Raw genomic sequence first — 21,749 nt, 5'->3', positions numbered from 1 at the left:
TATTGTCTGTTCATGGGTCTTAGAAAAATATGTAAGTTGAAAAAGTTTACATCATGATATTATTCAAAGGCCTAATGGTCTTATGACATTCCGAAAGATTTTATTAACGTACTTCTCATGCATTGCATTCGTTTACATGTGCATTTACCCATGACTCAGACGGCGTTATATACGCGTATATATGTATATATATGTATATGGGATATGGGAAAAGGTTACGCCGTTATATACGCACCACCACCTGATCAGCTGGTATATGATGATGATGTTGCCCACAGTGGCTGAAATATGACTCAGATGGCATTATATACGCGTATATATATATATATATATATATATATATATATATATATATATATATATATATATATATGGGATATGGGAAAATGTTACGGCATTATATACACACCACCACCTGATCAGCTGGTATATGTTGATGATTTTGCCCACAGTGGCACCAGATGGCATTATATACACGTATATATGTAAATATATGTATATGGGATATGGAAAAAATGTTACGGCGTTATAAACACACCACCACCTGATCAGCTGGTATACGATGATGATGTTGCCCATAGTGGCTGAAATGATATGATGGGATGCCCTCAGAGGCATGCTAATATTATGTACATACACACCAATGCATTACATGATATTTATATGCATATGCATGACATTAAAGATATTTCATGATTTTGATTCATAGAGCCATCCAATTTTACAGGCTGAGTTATTTACTCCATATTTTTCCATGTCCCTAATTAATGTTGACTTACTATTATGTTTCAGTTCTGCCTTACATACTCAGTACATTATTCGTACTGACATTCTTTTGTTGGGGACATTGCATTCATGCTTGTAGGTATAGATAATTAGTTGAACGAGCCCTCATGGTAGACGAGATTGGCATTCTGTGAAGTATCAGTATGACTCCACCTCATTCGATGTGCTGTCGAGTCTATGGGTCATCGTGTTAGAGTTTGGCTACAGACTTGTGGGTAGGTCGGTACCCTGTCCCATTCGATGTCAAATACTCTTAGAGGCTTTGTAGATAAAGGTTCGTTTTGTATAGTATGTCAGAGGCATTGACGGTTCATATGTATTCATGTTTTAAGAAAAATAGTTTAGTGATACAGTGTTGGCCCACTTACAGTTGTACATTTCAAGTTGTGGTCATGTTGGCCAATGATAGTTACAAAAGGAATGAATGAGTTACAGAATGGTTCACTGGGACAGTGTGGCATGAGTTACAGAGTGGTTCGCTCGGGCTAGTTAAGCGCAGGGTGCCAGCCAGCCTCCCAAGGTTTGGGGCGTGACAAAGTGGTATCAGAGCGGGTCGTGTCCTAGTGAAGCCTACAAAGCCGTTCCAAGTAGATTCTCAGTTATGGGTGTGTTGCGCGCCATATTTATAATTGAGAGGCTATAGGGAATTTAGGAAATGTTACCCTTCTTTTGTTTCCAGATCGTGCCATAGAGCTGAGCCGTAAGAAGTTAGTTTGAAGTTTTCGCCAGGTATTGTATGCACTAGAGGTGCAGGTATTACAATAGTGCTTTAAGGCATACTTTCCACCTATGTTGAAGGGAGGTTATGAAAGAAACAGAAGATATTCTGCGATATTGAAAAGTAAGTAAGGTAAAAGTGAAGAAAATACGAGATACTCAAGTACAAAAAGGTTGTAAATAGTCCAGAGCTCAAATAGTAGTTGGTGTTTAGTTTAGTATACAAAGGAGACCGTATAGAAAGTTTTGAAAATCTCAAAGAGTTAACATTCGAGGACGAATGTTCTAAAGGGGGGATGGATGTTACATCCCATACTTTAATATTAGGATGAGTCGCAGTAATCCATATGAGTTCGAAGGGATTATGTCTATTAGGAGGTTATAGAGGATTTAAGATATTATTATTATGAGACCCTGTAAGTTTACAACTTTAATATCGTTAGATATTGTGTTAGTGTGAAATTTTCTTTTAAGTTATCATTATCACTATTTTCGAATATGATAAATTATACACATTATATAAGAAAGTTTATGATCTTTTCTTTATTGTAAAGATAGAAATTATTTTCTCACAAGAAAAAAAAGGTTATCTTTTTACCATTTTAAGAACTAAGTTGTCACGACCCAAACCCCAATTCGGTCGTGATGGTGCCTCTCGTGAAGACAAGGCCAGCCAACTAACCCATCTCGCCCTTTTTAAAAAATAGTTAAATATTAATAAACAGTCTAAGTATGAATAGATTACCACAAACTAAGCAAAAGATCTTTATGATATGCGAAATACAGCCCAAACACAGCCCGATACCGGGGTATCACAAGTCACGAGCATCTATTAGGGTGTAAGTACAACTACAAGGTCTAAATTATACAAAATAGGAATAATGAAAAAAAGGGAGAAAAGCGATGTTGCGAACGCCGGCAGCCACCTCGCTAAACTCCGATAACTCTACCTCTGATCAGCCAAAAACCCGCTACCGGGTGTATAAATACCTGCATCTGCACACAAGGTGCAGGGAGTAATGTGAGTACTCCAACTCAGTGAGTAATAAGGGTAAATAATAACAGAGTAGTAAGAAATCATGTAAAATAAACCATCATGCTATATAGAGCAGTGCAAAACCCTTTGAGAAAAGCAGTGAAACTGTGAAATCTTTAGAAAAACATCTTAGCTCAGTTTAAACCTCTTTTGAAAATGACTTTATCAACGGTTGTGCAAATGAATGCAAACAAATAGTGCAGATAAGCAAAGTAATCTGACCCTCGGGCACAACACTCAATTAACAGATAATGCCAGGCAATTAGGTAGATATCTCATGAAGTGGCACAAACAACAGATAATGGCAGACAAATGAAATAAAGTAAACACATAGAACAGTACCAGCACCACTACGGCGTGCAACCCGATCCATATATCGCTGTGGCGTGCAGCCCGATCCATATTTTTCATCGACGGCGCTCACTGGGGGTGTGCAGACTCCGGGAGGGGCCCTTTACGGCCCAAGTGCAATATCAAGCCATCTCGTGGCATCAAATTTAGGCTCGCGGCCTCATATAAATCACAAACAGCCTCGTTGCGTACATATCTTAGGCCCTCGGCCTCATAATCAAATCAGTATCTCACTGTTGCGGCGTGCAGCCCGATCCAAAAGTATCCTCACAATACAAGCCCTTGGCCTTACTCGGTCAAAAATCACAAAAGCCCCTCGGGCAGTGTAACACCTCCTTTTTACCTACAACCCCGAGAAGGGTGATATAGGGGAGTTTTTTCCAACTTAAAGTGACAATCAAAATGGGATTATTTTTATTAACAATTCAGAGTCGCCACTTGGGAGATTTATGGTGTCCCAAGTCACCGGTTGAATCCCGAATCGATGAAAAGCTTGACTCTGTTTAACAGTCCGCGAACCAGAAATCCGAGTAAGGAATTCTGTTAACCCGAGAGAAGGTGTTAGGCATTTCCAAGTTCTGTGGTTCTAGCATGGTCGCTCAACTGTTATATTCGGCTTAACTCTCTGATTCTAGAAACACGTTTTAACCTATGATGCCATTTTAATCTTTTGACCGCTTTTATTTAATTATTTTCAGGAAGATTGCAACGCTATTAAAACACGTCTTGGACCACGTCACATAAATGCACCCGCGGTCTTTGACATATTTTAACATTGTTGAGATTTTGATTTGGGTCACATAAATGCGCACATATTATTAAAACAACGCACTTAAAGCAATTACGCGTTCGCAACTTTGCGAGGGCCATGGAAATTCAACTAAATGGCATGCCTCGACTTCTAAAGATTCACATGTTAATTAAATGAGGGCCGTGCATTTTAAGATTTTGTTCGACATGACACACCTCGAACTATTAAAAGAATTATTCCTAATTAGGCTTATAGAACTAATCTGTCAACCCTTTTAAATAACAAACACATTCTTAATTCTAACTTAACATGCGCTAAAATAACAAATCAACCAGTTCTAACCACGTTCCCTCAGCAACACGTAAATCCCACTGGGAATCAAAGAATCTACCAACCAAACTCTTTAAAGCACAGTCTCACCTATGTAGATTTAACACTAAATCTCGATTTCACTTAGCTTCAACTACCACAAATTTGGGAAAAATATGACCGGAACTACAACTTAATTTCAACCATTAAAACCATCCTAACATATATTGAAGAAAAACATACCAACAATAATGAGAAGAACAAAAACAAAATAGCAACCAATTCTCATGCGCACATTGACTTCATACGTTACAACCATGTTTTGTAGAAATTACAGTGAACTCAAATGAAGCTACCAATAAACAACTTTTAAATACACCATCGTGGAAGAGCAAATCTCATAACTGAAGCTTCCAAATAAATAATAGCAAAATGTAAAGGATAACAGAGGAAAGAATGCACCTGAAATGAATATTTCAATCTCTCAAATGTTCAACAGTTAGACGAGCCAAAATGAAACAGTGGCTGCAAAGGAACTCGAATCAGACAGCAACTCGGATGGAACCTCAAATGAACTTCGACCAGACCTCGAGACTCGTTGGACTCTCGCCAGATTCAACTCGATTGAGCTTGGATGACAGTAACGCTTTCAAAAACAACTTACAGTTAATCGAGGGACAAGAAACCCGGTGATGGGAACTCGGCAATACAGCAAACAACAACAAATGTTAAAGAAGAATCATGAACTGTACTCGAACGGCGATTTAGACTTCGAAACCAGTATCACCTCGAATCGATACCAGAAGACTCGAAAACGGACAGAACTTTGTGGCGATTCCGGAACGTCTTCAGCTGAATTTCAGTTCCGGTTTTGGTGTTGGATTGGGTTGGTTTCTGAGATTGTTTTTCCTTGTTGTGTTGTTGCGTTTTCCAGCAGAGCTTTTGGAGCTTTTGGCATTATTTTTTGGAAGGAGATGAGTGGCTTTTTCGTGTATTTCCGAGTAGGGGTCGCTGGTTGGTGTTGTCTCTCGCCAGTGATCAATTCCGGCGAAGCAATAGCTCGAGCGAAGGAAATGGAAGAAGGGTCGAGGTCAGCAGCTGCAGCTTCAGCTCTCTTCAGTGTATTTCAAGAATTAGGGTTTTGTGTTTGGTTCCGTGCTCTCTTGTTCAAGAAGAAGAAGAAGTAGCCATGGGTGTGCGGCTAAAATTCTTGACTGCTTGGAGAAGATGAAAGGTCTCTCAATGTAAAAACGGCTGAAGCTGTGATGCCTAGGGGTCAGTCGCGCTTTCTCAAAGTTGAAGGAGAAGATAAGGACGATGGGGAAGGGTCTGTTTTTTGTTAAGAATCTGCCATTGAAATGGCTCCTCCTCTCTTGTTGAAGGAGACCAGATTTTTGAGGGGAAAAGGGTCTTTCATGAAGGCTGCGCAGCTGAGTCTATTCCCCTGCTAGAAACGGTTGATGGTTGTATGTATATAGGTCTATGTTTTTGGTAGGGTTTTTAGGTTAAGGGGTATGGGCCAAGGAATTATGTGCTTGGAAATTATGGGCTAAGTCCAAAATTAGGCCTAAAAATGGGTTGCTCGAGCCCAAGTTCTATCCTTTCCCCGCGAACAAGACTAAAAATACGATCTTAATTATTAATTAGTCCTACTTAAGTAAAATAGCTATTAAAATAAGACTTACGTTTTAAAATAAATTATATTTTTTTTGGTATTTTTGAATATTAAAAATGACTACAAAACATTAATGGAATAATTTTTGTAATTTTCATTTTTCTTGTTATAAAATAAAGTAAAAGAGTCAAAATTAATTAAAATAGTTATATTAGGCCTAAATTAAATATTTACATGCTAAAATATGAAAATTCTTGAGGAGGGTCAAAAATCACATGTCTACAGGCAGTAGTAAAACATGATGCTCAGCCCAAAAAACATTATTAGAAATATCATTTCAAGTGTTAAAGCAAAATAAACTTGGCTGAGTTTTGAAAACAGTGGAAAATACATGACTGAGTTCAAGTATAAAATCAAAACAGTGAAGAAATATCAACAACAATCCCCGAAGGTTTCAAATAGCTGGCACGAAGCCCAAATATGGCAATCAGCCCAATACGTAATGATCGCAAATTAGTTTCAGTCATATACGCGGTAAAATCATCAATCAGGATGAACCAAGCCCCAATCCCCAAATAGTGCATGACCCCATGCTCGTCAACCAGCGTGTGTCTCACCTCAATATAGCACTACGATGTGCAAATCAGAGGTTTCAAACCCTCAGGATATAATTTACAATCATTACTCACTTGAAACCGACTAATTCTCTAGCTCGCGACGCCTTTGCCTCTCGAATCGGCCTCAGAATGCTCCAAATCTAGCCGAAATCAGTACCAAACCATCAAAATATGTTAAGGGAATAAATCCCACTTGAAATTAAACAAATTACCACAAAATTCCCGAAATTGGTCAAACCCGACCCCCGGGCCCACATCACTGAATTTGACAAAATTAACAAAACTAGAATCCTTATACTTTCACGAGTCCAATTACGATACCATTTGGTCCTTCAAATCATCATTTTACATTATTGAAAGATTTTACAATTTCTTCCCAAATTTCTTCCCAAATCACGAATTAAATGATGAATTCAGTGATATATTCATGTACTCTAGCCAAATTTGAGTTAGAATCACTTACCCCGATGAATTTCTTGAAAAACCTTTGAAAAATTGCCAAAATCCGAGCTCTCTAGGTCAAAATATCAAATAAAACCGAAAACCTCATATTTATAGAGTAACCAACAGATTTCCACTTCCGCGGGCCGCACAAAATCGACCGCAATCCGCATAAACCAGTGCGGTCCGCACCAAAATGACCGTGGCTTCACAGATTTTCCCTGTAGTGACAGATGTCCAAATTTCGATTCCTTTACCTTTCTGGAAACTAGACACGAAAGGCTACAACTTTTGTTTTTGAATCATCAAACAATTCCTTGTAGATCAAAAGATATGAGCTTCCAAAGTTGGACCGACGACCTGCGGGTCTTCATGACCGCGGACCGCGGACCATTTTCTGCGCCCAGCACTAAAACTTCTGCCCCCATCAATTTTCTAAGTTCAGGAATGTCCGGACTCGCTCGAAACTCACCCTAAACAAACCCGAGGTCCTCAAACCTCAACCCAAACATACCAACACCTCCCATAACATCATTAACAACTAGTCGAGCTTTCGAATCACTCAAAACAACATCAAAACACCAAATCAACTTTGGATTCAAGCTTAAGAACTTAGAAATTTCAAATTCCACAAACAACGCCGAAACTTATCAAATCATGTCTGATTGAACCCAAATTTTGCACACAAGTCATAAATGACATACTGGAGCTATTCCAACTTCTTGAGTCGGATTTTGATCTCGATATCAAAATTCAACCCCTTGGTCAAATTTTCAAACTTCGGCTTCTCATTTTCGCCATTTCAAGCCTAATTAAACTACAAACTTCCAAATAATTTTCCGGGCACGATCCTAAATCCAAAATTACCATACAAAGCTAACCAAATCATAAAAATTTCGATCCGAGATCATATACAAACATGTCAATTATTGGTGAAACCTTTCAAATTTTAAGCTTTCAACTGAGGCTGTTCTTCCAAATTAAATTCTGATTAACCTAAAACCCAACACCAGCGAGTTACATAAGTCATATTGCATCACACGGGGCAAGTCATTCCCGAGAACTGGCGAGCGAAATGCAAAAGCTCAAAACGACCGGTCGGGTCGTTACATAAGCGTAGGAGAAATTTTTACTCTTTATATGAGATTAGAAAAATCATAGATTTAGAAAATATATGTATTTTTATATAGATATTTTAATGAAATAATAGTGTATGTATTTATTTTATATGGTACCACATGACCATGATAGTAAGTTATATAAAGTGAATAGTATATTAAGTAGTTTGAGATAATTCTTAATTATGTGGATAATTATTAATTTAGTGGGAGATTAACTAATTAATTCAGCTAATTAAGAAAATAAGATAAGCCTAAAGGCTTCCCAACATGGCAGCCAACTTACTCTATTTTTGATGACTCTTAAATTCATATTAGTATGTGAAAAAGTCTAAGACATGTGAGTCACACATCTACTTTCAAGAAAGAGTTATAAAACCCATGTGTCTTGCAATTTTGGAAACAAGGATAAACTATTTCCTCTTCATAGAGCCATCCAGTTTTACAAGCTGAGTCATTTACTCCATGTTTCTTCCATGTTAGTAATTAATGTTGACTTACTCTTATGTTTCAGTTCTTCCTTACATACTCAGTACATTATTCGTACTGACATCCTTTTGTTGGGGATGCTGCATTCATGCCTATAGGTATAGATAATCAGTTCGACGAGCCCTCATAGTAGACGAGATTGGCATTCTGCGAAGTATCGATAAGACTCCACCTTATTCGGTGTGCAGCCGAGTCTATGGGTCATCGTGTCAGAGTTTGGCTACACACTTTTGTGCAGGCCGGTACTTTGTCCTATTTGATGTCAAATGATCTTAGAGGCTTTGTAGACAGAGGTTCGTTTTTTAAAGTATGTCAGAGGCCTTGACGGCCCATATATATTGATGTTTTAGGAACGATAGTTTATTGATACTGTGTTGCCCACTTACAGTTATACATTATAAGTTGTGGCCATGTGAGCCCATGGTTGTTACGAAAGCAGTGAGATCAGCTAACTCGACCTCTGTATGTCCTAGTTTTGGGTTGAATGATCATAAGTTACTGAGTGGTTCGCTCGGGCTAGTTAGGCACTGGGTGCCAGCCACGCCTCCCAGGGTTTGGGGCATGACAAAGTGGTATCAGAGCGGGTCGTGTCCTCGGGAATTCTAAAAAGCCGTGCCTAGTAGAGTCTCGCTTATGTGTGTGTTGCGCACTACATTTATAATTGATAGGCTATAGGGCATATAGGAAATGTTACCCTTCTTTTGTTTCTAGATCGTGCCATAGGGCTGAGTCGTAAGAAGTTAATTTGAAGTTTTTGCCAGGTTTTGTATGCACTAGAGGTGCAGGTAATACAATAGTGCTTTAAGGTGTAATTTCCACCTATGTTTAAGGGAGGTTATGAAAGAAACAGAAGATACACTACGATATAAAAAAGTAAGTAAGATAAAAGTGACGAAGATACGAGGTACTCGAGTACAAAAAGGTTGTGAATAGTCCAGAGCTCAAATAGTAGTTGGTGTTTAGTTTAGTATACAAAGGAGACCCTAGCGAAACTTTTGAAAATCTCAAAGAGTTAATATTAGAGGATGAATGTTCTAAAGGGGGGAAGGATATTAAATCCCATACTTTAATATTAGGATTAGTCGTAGTAATCCATATGAGTTCGAAAGGATTATGTCTATTAGGAGGTATAGAGGATTTAAGATATTATTATTATGAGACTCTATAAGTTTAAAACTTTAATATCGTTAGATATTGTGTTAGTGTGATATTTTCTTTTAAGTGAAGTGTTTTCATAAAAAATTTATAAGTATAATTTTGGATAATTACCTTATTACTATTTTCGAATATGGTAAATTATACACATTATATAAGAAAGTTTACAATAGTTTCTTTATTGTAAAGATAGAAATTATTTTCTCACAAGAAAAAAAGGTTATTTTTTTACCATTTCATGAACTAAGCGTACGAGAAATTTTTACTCTTTATATGAGATTATAAAACTTATAAGTTGAGAAAATATATGTATTTTTATATAGATGTTTTAATGAAATAATAGTGTATGTATTTATTTTATATGGTACCACATGACCATGATAATAAGTTATATAAAGTTAGCAGTATATTAAGTAGTTTGAGATAATTCTTAATTATGTGGATAATTCTTAATTTAGTGGGAGATTAACTAATTAATTAAGCTAATTTAAAAAATTGGATAAGCCTAAAGGCTTCCCAACGTGGCAGCCAACTTACTCTATTTTTGATGACTCTTAAATTCATATTAGTATGTGGCAAAGTCTAAGAAATGTGAGTCAAACATCTACTTTCAAGAAAGAGTTAGAAAACCCACGTGTCTTGCACTTTTGGAAACAAGGAAAAACTATTTCCTCTTCTCTACAACTACTACTAATATAATATTAGTATAACGTCTTTTTAATTGAAAAGGCATGATGGTTGAGAATGTTTTGTCGGAAATTATTAAAGATGAAAGCTTAAAGGAAATGGAAAATTCACATTTGCAGCTTAAGTTGATCAATGCTAATTAAAATCCCTTAACTTGGAAACTTTTAACTATCAGAAATGGGAATGTTGCTAAAAGCTTATTTACTCAGATTAATGATATTGGCATTGATCTGGATATAATTACATAAATTTCTCTCATTGATGAAATTGGTAAGCATGGGGAGCTAGACGATATAGTTTCTCTATACGAAGAAATGAAGAAAGTTGGATGTTTTCCTGATGTAGTAACATATAATACACTGATCAATTGTTTTTGTCGATCTGGAAAGATGGTATTAGCATTTAAGAATCTGCATGAGATGAAGAAAAGTGGCTTGAAGCCCAATGTTAGTTACTTATAACACATTTATCGATGTTTTTGCAAAGAAGGGATGTTACAAGGAACTATCAAATTCTTTGTTGACATGAGGCGGGTTGGTCTTGCTCCTAATGAATTTACTTATACTTCATTGATTGATGCACATTTTAAAGCTGGTAAAGTTGATAAAGCTTTGAAACTTGTTAAAGAGATGCTAGAGGTAGGAGTTAAGTTAAATATTGTGACCTACGCGACATTGGTAGGAAGCTAAAGAAGTTTTTTTTTTGTCATGCTTAGGGCTTGACTTTTGAAATAGAAATTTGGGGGTTTGAGGGAGCATTCGAGCTTGGATTTTGGTAAATTTGATATGTATAGACTCGTGGCGAGATAAGAAATTCGGTGATGTCAGTTTTCTGATTTTTCGAGAAGTGGGCTCGGGGCTCGGATTTTGCCAACTTCGTGATTTTCGATATTTTTTGAGTCTTTTCGATTGGGTTGTATTCCCTTAGCCTATTGTAACGTATTACTTGTGGTTTTGATCAGATTCGATGCTCGAGGAGGTTGATTTGCGAGCCAAGGGAGTAGGGAGCTAGAATTTTTGCCTGCTTGAGGTGAGTAATGGTTATAGATGATGTTCTGAAGGTTTGAAACCCCGGATTTGCATAACGTGGTGCTATGTTGAGATGAGACACACGCTGTATGATGAGTGTGGGGTCTGTTACTACTGGGGATTTGGACTCGGTCCATCCCGTTTGATGACTCTACTGTACTTTTGACTGAGACTTAATTAATATCATTATATTATGGGCTAGTTGCCATGTTTGGGGCTTTCTGCCGATCTGTAGAACCCTTAAGGGGCATTTGTATTGGTTGACCTCACTTTTCTTGTCGAAATCATACCCTCAGTCATGTTTTTAACTGATAAACATAATATGAACCAGCTTTAGGAATTGTTAAATCCTAATGAGAGTAATGTGTGGGTTGAGAACCCCGTCTTATCTTAGTGTGCCCGGGAGGACAAGTCTATATTGACCGAGAGGTGTCGAGAACCCCATGGTGAGGGTATTTGATATGCTATGGATCGGGCTGCACGCCATAGCATTATATATATTATATGGATCGGACTGCACGCCATAGTAGTATATTATATGGATCGGACTGCACGCCGTAGTAGTATATTATATGGATTGGACTGCATACTGCAGTAGTATATTATATGGGTCGGACTGCACGCCACAGTAGTATTGCGCTTGGGCTGAAGGAGCCCCTCCGGAGTCTGCACACCCCTAGTAAGCGCAGTCGACTATTCTTGGATCGGGATGCACGCCGCAGCAGCATATATATATATGGATCGGGTTGCGCGCCGCAGCAGTATACTATAAGGATCGGGCTACACGCCGCAGCAGTAAGAATATGAATTTGGTTATCGTGGGGAGTAAATGAAATGAATACTGGCTTAAAGGACTTTTAACTGACTTCTTCATTCAGTTACTGTTTTTGATATTCTCACTGTTTTAATATAGAACCGCGTAGTGTTTTACGAGTTTTCTTTCCGTCAGTCATTATTTATTGCTAATACTCACTGAGTTGGAGTACTCACTTTACTGCCTGCACCATGTGTGCAAATACAGGAATCCCGGAGGCATAGTTTGAACTTTCTTTTGTTGTTCAGCTTATTCCGGAGTCATCGAGGTAGTTGCATGGCGTCCGCAGGACCCGATTTCTCCCCTTATCCTCTTTATTTTCCTCATTCTAGACAACTCTATGTATAAGTTGCTACACAGACTTGTATTAGAGGCTCTTGGCTCGTGACACCAGATCGGTGGGATTTATATTGATATTTTATGGCTCTATGGATCTATTGCTACAGACTTATAATCATGTTAATTTTGCATTAAATCCTATTAATTGGTAATGAATTGTACATAAGGGAATGTGAGTGACGAATTGGTTGGGCTTGCCTAGCACCGTGTTGGGTGCCATCACGACCGGGGATTGGGGACGTGACAAGTTGGTATCAGAGCCTAGGTTACTAGGTCTCGCGAGTCTTGAGTCGGTTTAATAGAGTCTCGCGGATCGGTATGGAGACGTATGTACTTATCCTCGGGAGGCTGCAGAACCTGTTAGGAAAATTCCACATTCTTGAAATTCTTGTCGTGCGAACTTGTTGCTCCGAATACTAAATTTCTCTTTATTCCATTCTCTCACAGATGGTGAGGACTCTAGCAACCAGATGCGCCGGACGACCACCAATACCACCTACTGAGGCTACTAGAGGTCGTGGACGCGGTCGTGGTAGAGGCAGAGAAGCAGGGGCAGCACCTGTGGATCCTTTAGTTGCCCCAGCTCAGGACCAGGCTCTAGCAGCACCAGTGCAGGCACCAGCTGTGCCCATTGTGATACCGGGTCTACAGGAGACGTTGGCCCAGATATTGACAGTTTGCACGGGCCTGGCTCAGGTGGTTTCAGCCACCACAGTAGCAGCAGCTACTTCGCAGGCCGGGGGAGGCAATCAGACCCCCGCTGCTCGCACACCTGAGCAGGTAATGCAGGGATTACAGACTCTAGAGGCACCTCCAGCTCAGCCAGTGGTACCCGTTCAGGGGTACAGGGTTCCAGTTATGCCAGACGATGAGCAGTGTTGTCTTGAGAGGTTCAGTAGATTTCAGCCTCCTTCTTTCAGTGGTGCTCAGGGCGAGGATGCCCAGGGTTTTCTCGACAAGTGTCAGCGTATGCTTCGGACAGCAGGGATTCTTGAGTCCAGCGGTATGGCTTTTACTACATTTCAATTTACTGGAGTGGCCTTCACTTGGTGGGAGGCGTATGAGCGGCGTAAGCCGGCAGGTGCAGCACCTTTAACTTGGCAGGAGTTCTCCACTCTCTTCTTGGAGAAGTGGATACCGCAGTCTCAGAGGGAGGAGCTGCGTAGGCAGTTTGAGTGTCTTTGCCAGGGAGATATGACTGTGTCTCAGTATGAAGCAGATTTTCTGAGTTGGCTCGTCATGCCTCATGGATAGTTCCGACTGATCGGGAGGGGATTAAGAGGTTATAACATTTTTGGATGAGGATTAAAGAGGGTTTCGACTGGGATTGATTGGAGGTGAGTCTTATGACCTAAAAACATCATTTAATTGTCGATTAAACATCTAAATTCATGGAAATTTGATTAAAAAGGGAAGGATTAGGGCTTGACTTTTGAAATAGAAATTTGGGGGTTTGAGGGAGCATTCGAGCTTGGATTTTGGTAAATTTGATATGTATAGACTCGTGGCGAGATAAGAAATTTGGTAATGTCAATTTTCTGATTTTTCGAGAAGTGGGCTCGGGGCTCGGATTTTGCCAACTTCGTGATTTTCGATATTTTTTGAGTCTTTTCGAGTGGGTTGTATTCCCTTAGCCTATTGTAACGTATTACTTGTGGTTTTGATCAGATTCGACGCTCGAGGAGGTTGATTTGCGAGCCAAGGGAGTAGCGAGCTAGAATTTTTGCCTGCTTGAGGTGAGTAATGGTTATAAATGATGTTCTGAAGGTTTGAAACCCCGGATTTGCATAACGTGGTGCTATGTTGAGATGAGACACATGCTATATGATGAGTGTGGGGTCTGTTACTACTGGGGATTTGGACTCGGTCTATCCCGTTTGATGACTCTACTGTACTTTTGACTGAGACTTAATTAATATCATTATATTATGGGCTAGTTGCCATGTTTGAGGCTTTCTGCCGATCTGTAGAACCCTTAAGGGGCATTTGTATTGGTTGAACTCACTTTTCTTGTCGAAATCATACCCTCAGTCATGTTCTTAACTGATAAACATAATATGAACCAGCTTTAGGAATTGTTAAATCCTAATGAGAGTAACGTGTGGGTTGAGAACCCCGTCTTATCTTAGTGTGACCGAGAGGCCAAGTCTATATTGACTGAGAGGGGTCGAGAACCCCATGGTAAGGGTATTTGATATGCTATGGATCGGGCTGCACGCCGCAGCAGTATATATATTATATGGATCGGACTGCACGCCGCAGTAGTATATTATATGGATCGGACTGCACGTCGCAGTAGTATATTATATGGATCGGACTGCACGCCGCAGTAGTATATTATATGGGTCGGACTGCAAGCCACAGTAGTATAGAGCTTGGGCTGAAGGAGCCCCTCCGGAGTCTGCACACCCCTAGTGAGTGCAGTCGACTATTCTTGGATCGGGCTGCACGCCGCAGCAGTATATATATGGATCGGGTTGCACGCCGCAGCAGTATACTATATTGATCGGGCTGCACGCCGCAGCAGTACAAATATGAATTCGGTTATCGTGAGGAGTAAATGAAATGAATACTGGCTTAAAGGACTTTTAACTGACTTCTTCATTCAGTTACTGTTTTTGATATTCTCACTGTTTTAATATAGAACCGCGTAGTGTTTTACGAGTTTTCTTTCCGTCAGTCATTATTTATTGCTAATACTCACTGAGTTGGAGTACTCACTTTACTGCCTGCACCATGTGTGCAAATACAGGAATCCCGGAGGCATAGTTTGAACTTTCTTTTGCTGTTCAGCTTATTCCGGAGTCATCGAGGTAGTTGCATGGCGTCCGCAGGACCCGATTTCTCCCCTTATCCTCTTTATTTTCCTCATTCTAGACAACTCTATGTATAAGTTACTACACAGACTTGTATTAGAGGCTCTTGGCTCGTGACACCAGATCGGTGGGATTTATATTGATATTTTATGGCTCTATGGATCTATTGCTACAGAGTTATAATCATGTTAATTTGGCATTAAATCCTATAAATTGGTAATGAATTCTACATAAGGGATTGTGAGTGACGAATTGGTCGGGCTTGCCTAGCATCGTGTTGGGCCCCATCACGACTGGGGATTGGGGTCGTGACAATGCTGAAGGATGGGATTATCCCAAATTTAGATGTCTATACTGCTCTTATCCTTGGGTATATCAAATCAAAAAGGCTAGTGGATGCTACGAATATTTTAGAGCAAATGAAAGAAAATAATATCAGACCAGACACATTAATCTATGGAAGGAGTGATTCTCAGACTTTTGCATTTGCCCATGTTACATTTGATTACTGTAAAAATATATATATGGCTTTATATGTCAGTCATAGTATCTTTGTTGATGAACACATAACTGCGGTTAGGCAATGGAAATTCAAGTCTCTTATAGTGCGTAACTCATATACCCGTTTCTAGTAATTATGATTGAGGCATGGTGAGGATACAGGTACATAGTTGGCCTTAAAGGTATTAAGTCTATCCCTTCTTTCTTTTTTGGCATTATCCAAATTATACGAAAAAAACGAACAAACATACATTTTTCATAAACGACTCTATTTATAAAAGTATTAGGGGTGCCTATGTTCTTGAATTTCCATATGTCATATTGTTTTATTGTTTGTTCATGGGTCTCAGAAAAATACGTAAGTTGAAAAAGTTTACATCATGATATTATTCAAAGGCCTAATGGTCTTATGACATTTCAAAAGATTTTATTAACGTACTTCTCATGCATTGAATTCGTTTACATGTGCATTTACCCATGACTCAGATGGCGTTATATACACGTATATATGTATATATATGTATATGGGATATGGGAAAAGGTTACAGCGTTATATACGCACCAACACCTGATCAGCTGGTATGCGATGATGATGTTGCCTACAGTGGCTGAAATATGACTCAGACAACATTATATATGCGTATATATGTATGTATGTATATGTATATGGGATATGGGAAAATGTTATGGCGTTATATACGCACCACCACCTGATCAGCTGGTATATGTTGATGATTTTGCTCACAGTGGCCGAGATGATATGACGGGATACCCTCAGAGGCTTGATGATATTATGTACACTTATATCTATGCATGATACAACATTTATATGCACGTGCATGACATTATAAATATTTCAGGATTCACAAAGTTATTTTGACTTACAGGTAGAATTCTTTACTCCATGTTTCATCTATGTCTTTATGATATGATGGGATGCCCTCAGAGGCTTGACAATATTATGTACATACAGACCAATGCATTACATGAAATTTATATGCATATGCATGACATTAAAAATATTTCGTGATTTTGATTCACAGAGCCATCCAGTTTTACAGGCTGAGTCATTCACTCCATGTTTCTTCCATGTTTGTAATTAATGTTGACTTACTGTTATGTTTCAGTTCTTCCTTACATATTCAGTACATTATTCGTACTGACGTCCTTTTGTTGGGGATGCTACATTCATGCCTGCAAGTATAGATAATCTATTTGACGAGCCCTCATAGTAGACGAGATTGGCATTCTGCGAAGTATCGGTAAGACCCCACCTTATTCGGTGTGCAGCCGTGTCTATGGGTCATCGTGTTAGAGTTTTGTTACACACTTATGTGTAGGCCGGTACCCTGTCCTATTTGATGTCAAATGATCTTAGAGTCTTTGTAGACAGAAGTTCGTTTTGTAAAGTATGTCAGGGGCCTTGACGGCCCATATATATTGATGTTTTAGGAATGATAGTTTATTGATACAGTGTTACCCACTTACAGTTATACATTATAAGTTGTGGCCATGTGGGCCCATGGTTGTTACGAAAGCAGTGAGCTCAGCTAACTCGACCTATGTATGTCCTAGTTTTGGGTTGAATGATCATAAGTTACTGAGTGGTTCGCTCGAGCTAGTTAGGCGTCGGGTGCCAGCCTCACCTCTCAGGGTTTAGGGCATGACAAAGTGGTATCAGAGCGGGTCGTGTCATAGGGAATTCTAAAAAGCCGTGCCTAGTAAAGTCTCACTTATGGGTGTGTTTCGCGCTACATTTATAATTGAGAGGCTATAGGGCATTTAAGAAATGTTACCCTTCTTTTGTTTCTAGATCGTGCCTTAGAGCTGAGCCATAAGAAGTTAATTTGAAGTTTTTGCCAGGTTTTATATGCACTAGAGGTGTAGGTAATACAACAATGCTTTAAGGTGTAATTTCCACTTATGTTGAAGGGAGGTTATGAAAGAAACAGAAGATACGTTGCGATATTAAAAAGTAAGTAAGGTAAAAGTGAAGAAAATACGAGGTACTCATGTACAAAAAGTTTGTGAATAGTCCAGAGCTCAAATAGTAATTGGTGTTTAGTTTAGTATACAAAGGAGACCCTAGCAAAAGTTTTGAAAACCTCAAAGAGTTAACATTCGAGGATGAATTTTCTAAAAGAGGGATGGATGTTAAATCCCGTACTTTAATATTAGGATGAGTCGTAGTAATCCATATGAGTTCGAAGGGATTATGTCTATTAGAAGGTATAGAGATTTAAGATATTATTATTATGAGACCCTGTAAGTTTACAACTTTAATATCATTAGATATTGTGTTAGTGTGATATTTTCTTTTAAGTGAAGTATTTTCATAAAAAAATTATAAGTACAATTTTGGATAATTACCTTATTACAATTTTCGAATATGGTAAATTATACACATTATATAAGAAAGTTTACGATATTTTCTTTATTGTAAAGATAGAAATTATTTTCTCACAAGAAAAAAATGGTTCTCTTTTTACCATTTTATGAACTAAGCGTACGAGAAATTTTTACTCTTTATATGAGATTATAAAAATTATAAGTTGAGAAAATATATGTATTTTTATATAGATGTTTTAATAAATAATAGTGTATGTATTTATTTTATATGGTACCAAATGACCATGATAGTAAGTTATGTAAAGTGAGTAGTATATTAAGTAGTTTGAGATAATTCTTAATTATGTGGATATTTATGAATTTAGTGGGAGATTAACAAATTAATTAAGCTAATTAAGAAAATTGGATAAGCCTAAAGGCTTTCCAACGTGGCAACCAACTTACTCTATTTTTGATGACTCTTAAATTCATATTAGTATGTGGCAAAGTCTAAGAAATGTGTGTCAAACATCTACTTTCAAGAAAGAGTTAGAAAACTCACGTGTCTTGCACTTTTGGAAACAAGGAAAAACTATTTCCTCTTCTCTACAACTACTACTAATATAATATTAGTAGAACTTCTTTTAAATTGAAAAGGCATGATGGTTGAGAATGTTTTGTCGGCAATTATTAAAGATGAAAGCTTAAAGGAAATAGAGAATTTACATTTGCAGCTTAAGTTGATCAATGCTAATTGAAAGCCCTTAACTTGGAAACTTTTAACTATCAGAAACGGGCTATGTTGCTAAAAGCTTATTTACTCAGATTAAGGATATTGGCATTGATCCGGATATAATTACATACAATTCTCTCATTGATGGAATTGGTGAGAATGGGGAGCTAGACGATATGGTTTATCTATACGAAGAAATGAAGAAAGTTGGATGTTTTCCTGATGTAGTAACATATAATACACTGATCAATTATTTTTTTCAATCTGGAAGGATGGTATTAGCATTTAAGAATCTGCATGAGATGAAGAAAAGTGGCTTGAATCCCAATGTTGTTACTTATAACACATTTATCGATGTTTTTGCAAAGAAGGGATGTTACAAGAAGCTATCAAATTCTTTGTTGACACGAGGCGGGTTGGTCTTGCTCCTAATGAATTTACTTATACTTCATTGATTGACGCACATTTTAAAGCTGGTAAAGTTGATAAAGCTTTGAAACTTGTTAAGGAGATGCTAGAGGTAGGAGTTATGTTAAATATTATGACCTACACGACATTGGTAGGAAGCTGAAGAAGTTTTTTTTGGCCATGCTGAAGGATGGGTTTATCCCAAATTTAGATGTTTATACTGCTCTCATCCTTGGGTATATCAAATCAAAAAGACCAGTGGATGCTACGAATATTTTGGAGCAAATGAAAGAAAATAATATCAAACCAGACACATTACTCTATGGAATGAGTGATTCCTTGACTTTTACATTTGCCCATGTTACATTTGATTACCGTGAATATATATATGGCTTTATATGCCAGTCATAGTATCTTTATTGATGAACACATAATTGGGTCAGGCAATGGAAATTCAAGTCTCTTATAGTGCATAACTCACATACCCGTTTCCAGTAATTATGATTGAAGCATGGTGAGGATTTTTCATGGATACAGGTACATAGCTGGCCTTAAAAGTATTAAGTCTATCCCTTCTTTCTTTTTTGGCTTTATCCAAATTATACGGAAGAAACGAGCAAATACACAGTTTTCATAAATGACTCTATTTATAAAAGTATTAGGGGTGCCTATGTTCTTGAATTTCCTTATGTCATATTGTTTTATTGTTTGTTCATGGGTCTCAGAAAAATATATAAGTTGAAAAAGTTTACATCATGATATTATTCAAAGGCCAAACGTTGTTATGACATTCCGAAAGATTTTATTAACGTACTTTTTATGCATTGCATTCGTTTACATGTGCATTTAACCATGACTCAGATAGCGTTATGTACGGGTATATATGCATATATATGAATATGGGATATGAGAAAAGGTTACGGCGTTATATACAGACCACCACCTGATCAGCTGGTATACGATGATGATGTTGCCCCCAGTGGCTGAAATATGACTCAGACGGTGTTATATACGCGTATATATATTTATGTATATATATGTATATGGGATATGGGAAAATGTTACGGCATTATATACGCACCACCACCTGATCAGCTAGTATATGATGGTGATGTTGCCCACAGTGGCTGAAACGATATGATGGGATGCCCTCAGAGGCTTGATACTATTATGTACATACAGACTAATGCATTACATGACATTTATATGCATATGCACGACATTAAAGATATTTCATGATTTTGATTCATAGAGCCATCCAGTTTTACAGGCTGAGTCATTTACTCTATGTTTCTTCCATGTCCGTAATTAATGTTGACTTACTGTTATGTTTTAGTTTTGCCTTACATACTCAATACATTATTCGTACTAACGTCCTTTTGTTGGGGACGATGCATTCATGCCTGTATGTATAGATAATCAGTTTGACAAGCCCTCATAGTAGATGAGATTGGCATTCTGCGAAGTATCGGTAAGATTTCACCTCATTCGGTGTGCAGCCGAGTCTATGGGTCATCGTGTTAGAGTTTGGCTACAGACTTATAGGTAGGCCGGTACCCTGTCCTATTTGATGTCAAATGATCTTAGAGGCTTTATAGACAGAGGTTCGTTTTGTACAGTATGTCAGAGGCCTTGATGGCCCATTATAAGTTGTGGCCATGTGGGCCCATTATAAGTTGTGGCCATGTGGGCCCATGATTGATACGCAAGGAGTGAGCTCAGCTAACTCGATCTATGTATGTCCTAGTTTTGGTTGAATGATCATGAGTTACAGAGTAGTTCGCTCGGGCTAGTTAGGCGCCGGGTTCCAGCCACACCTCAGGTTTGGAGTGTGACAATTTTGATGTTGTTATGAATGGTTTAGTGCCTTGAGTAAGTCTATGTTATGTTATAAGACTTGTTAGTATGTTCGAAAGGGGTCCCGATGGACTCGGTGAGTTTCGGATAGGTTTAGATTGTGTTGCGCTCATTTTTTTATGTTTTGATGTCGTTTCTTCAAGCATAAATGGTACCACATTAAGCAAGTGAGCTACAATTTCTGTTCTGATTGAAGCATTATATATGCATTGCAATTTTGGATAAGCATAAATGGCCATTTTACAAAGAATTGGCTTGCTAGAATTTTTTCACATTAATTACGAAATTGCCAATGAATTCGTATTTAAAAATCTGCACTATTTTCAAATATTGAAACTGACGTATCTTCTTCATTATAAGGTCAAATAGAGTGATTCAAAATTCTAACTTGACTAAAATATCACAAAGAATCCATTGGAGGCATCAAAAGAGAGTTTCAACATCGTTTGGCACAAAGAAAGAGGAAGAACAACTGGGAAGAAATATATAATATCGAGGGTTTGTTCATTTTGGACATATTTTGAGTTGGGGAACTCTGATTTTGCCAATTTTGGAGGAAATTTTCACCACATGAATTGGGTTTCGATCCGTTCGGAGGTTGATGCTCACCGGATGGCATTTCTAAAGTATCGATTGGCTTGCTCGGTATTAGATTTGGCTTGTTCGAGGTAAGCAACACTTCTTAACTTGCTGCTGAGGGTATGAATCCCTATACCTACATGTTATGTGTTGAGGTGACACACATGCTAGTTGATGGGCGTGTCGGAGTGCACCATGTAAATTCTGACTCGGTTGATTCTGTGATACTGTCTAGTTACCTAATCTTGTATCTATCCATGAAATTTCCACGTGT

The 21,749-nt window shown here is 38.2% G+C and overlaps 1 long non-coding RNA gene across 1 annotated transcript; it reads right to left on the bottom strand.

Annotated features, from left to right (window-relative positions):
• Positions 1-2,255: 2,255 nt before the first annotated feature.
• Positions 2,256-5,402, bottom strand: LOC142179403 (uncharacterized). The gene is made up of 2 exons (XR_012707417.1): positions 4,413-5,402; positions 2,256-2,499 (listed from the first exon to the last, which is right to left on the bottom strand). It is a non-coding gene; the product is annotated as an uncharacterized LOC142179403 (long non-coding RNA).
• Between the last annotated feature and the right edge of the window lie 16,347 nt (positions 5,403-21,749).

Source organism: Nicotiana tabacum, chromosome 3 (genome assembly GCF_000715075.1).
Source record: "Nicotiana tabacum cultivar K326 chromosome 3, ASM71507v2, whole genome shotgun sequence".
Classification (NCBI taxonomy): Eukaryota; Viridiplantae; Streptophyta; class Magnoliopsida; order Solanales; family Solanaceae; genus Nicotiana; species Nicotiana tabacum.
The sequence above is the reverse complement of the archived record's forward strand: the minus strand, read 5'-3'. Positions and strand labels throughout refer to the sequence as shown.